The sequence below is a fragment of the Ostrinia furnacalis genome, unplaced genomic scaffold (genome assembly GCF_004193835.3).
Source record: "Ostrinia furnacalis isolate ACB-3 unplaced genomic scaffold, ASM419383v2 OfSCF4115, whole genome shotgun sequence".
Taxonomy (NCBI): domain Eukaryota; kingdom Metazoa; phylum Arthropoda; class Insecta; order Lepidoptera; family Crambidae; genus Ostrinia; species Ostrinia furnacalis.
Window position 1 is genome coordinate 5,195 of NW_021134354.1, and position 1,333 is coordinate 6,527.

Sequence of the window (1,333 nt, forward strand, 5' to 3'; positions counted from 1 at the left end):
GAAATAATTCCTACAAAAGACTTTTTTGCTTTAATGGCTTCATTGGTTGCCCATTAAGACTCTCCTAAGTTTTCGACTTCGACGGAGTTGTGCTTAAGTGGTGGGGGCCCCCGAAAGGGGCGTTTTTTCGGTTTTCCGGTTATACCGCGTAAAGGACTTACCCTATCGAAAAGTGGTCTTCATGACGGTTAAAGGGCACTTAATCCTGCATTGAATAAGACCAAGGAAGAGGGGCAGCCACAGTAGGTAACACAGAGTCGTTCAGGTGAGTGCCAGGAAGAGGTGCAGCAACCGCAGTTAAGGAACGGCTGGGACGAACAAGGATATTTTCAAGACTTGGAAGCCTGTGGGTAACAAACCATTGGACGTGGAGAGGGTCATTAATTATACGTATATTTTCTACTTTGCCGAACTATAGCGCGAGAACGGTTTGTCCAAAACATATGAATTTGGTCTTATTCAATGCAGGATTAAGTGCCCTTCAACCGTCATGAGACCACTTTTTGATAGGGTAAGTCCTTTACGCGGTATAACCGGAAAACCGAAAAAATGCCCCTTTCGGGGGCCCCCACCACTTAAGCACAACTCGGTCGAAGTCGAAAACTTAGGAGAATCTTAATGGGCAACCAATGAAGCCATTAAAACAATAAAATCTTTTGTAGGAATTATTTCCGATTTAAAAGCTAATTAAATAGTACTGGACTATTTCTTTCTTCTTCAAAAACTGTGTGGTCGATAAAACTTATACAAATTGTTATTTTTTGTCACGCGTGATATTGTGTACATTGGGAGAATGTATAGTTGTTAATATTATTTAAATAAACGACAAACTCTTAAAAATAGTTTTTATTTATGAAATAAACATTAATCTAGATTTATATACAACAATTTCGCCTACGATGCTCGGTTTTTATAAATGATTACTCTTGTCTTTTACAAACACATTCTTTATGTCATAAAATCATACTGGTATTTTTTCTAAGACCCCCAAAAGATAAATTGATCAATATAAAAACCGAGCCTAAAGGATATTACCGGAGGAAAACTAGCACAAATATTGTTTTGACACTTGAAACAGCCTTGATCAGTGAAGATACAGAAGTCCCAGAGGATTAGTTTTTACTACTACAAGACAGGCTTTGCTTAGCTAAGAATTCGCTCACAGTTTTTAATAATAACATTTCAGTCGATTCATAAAGGGGGACAGTAACATGTTCCGTGACACGTGAATACTTATACACGTGAATATAATGTGTAGCGTGTAATCACACGCAAATTGATTAAGAACTTTATTACACGAGAACAAAGTTCAAAACGCGAACTTAATGCTATC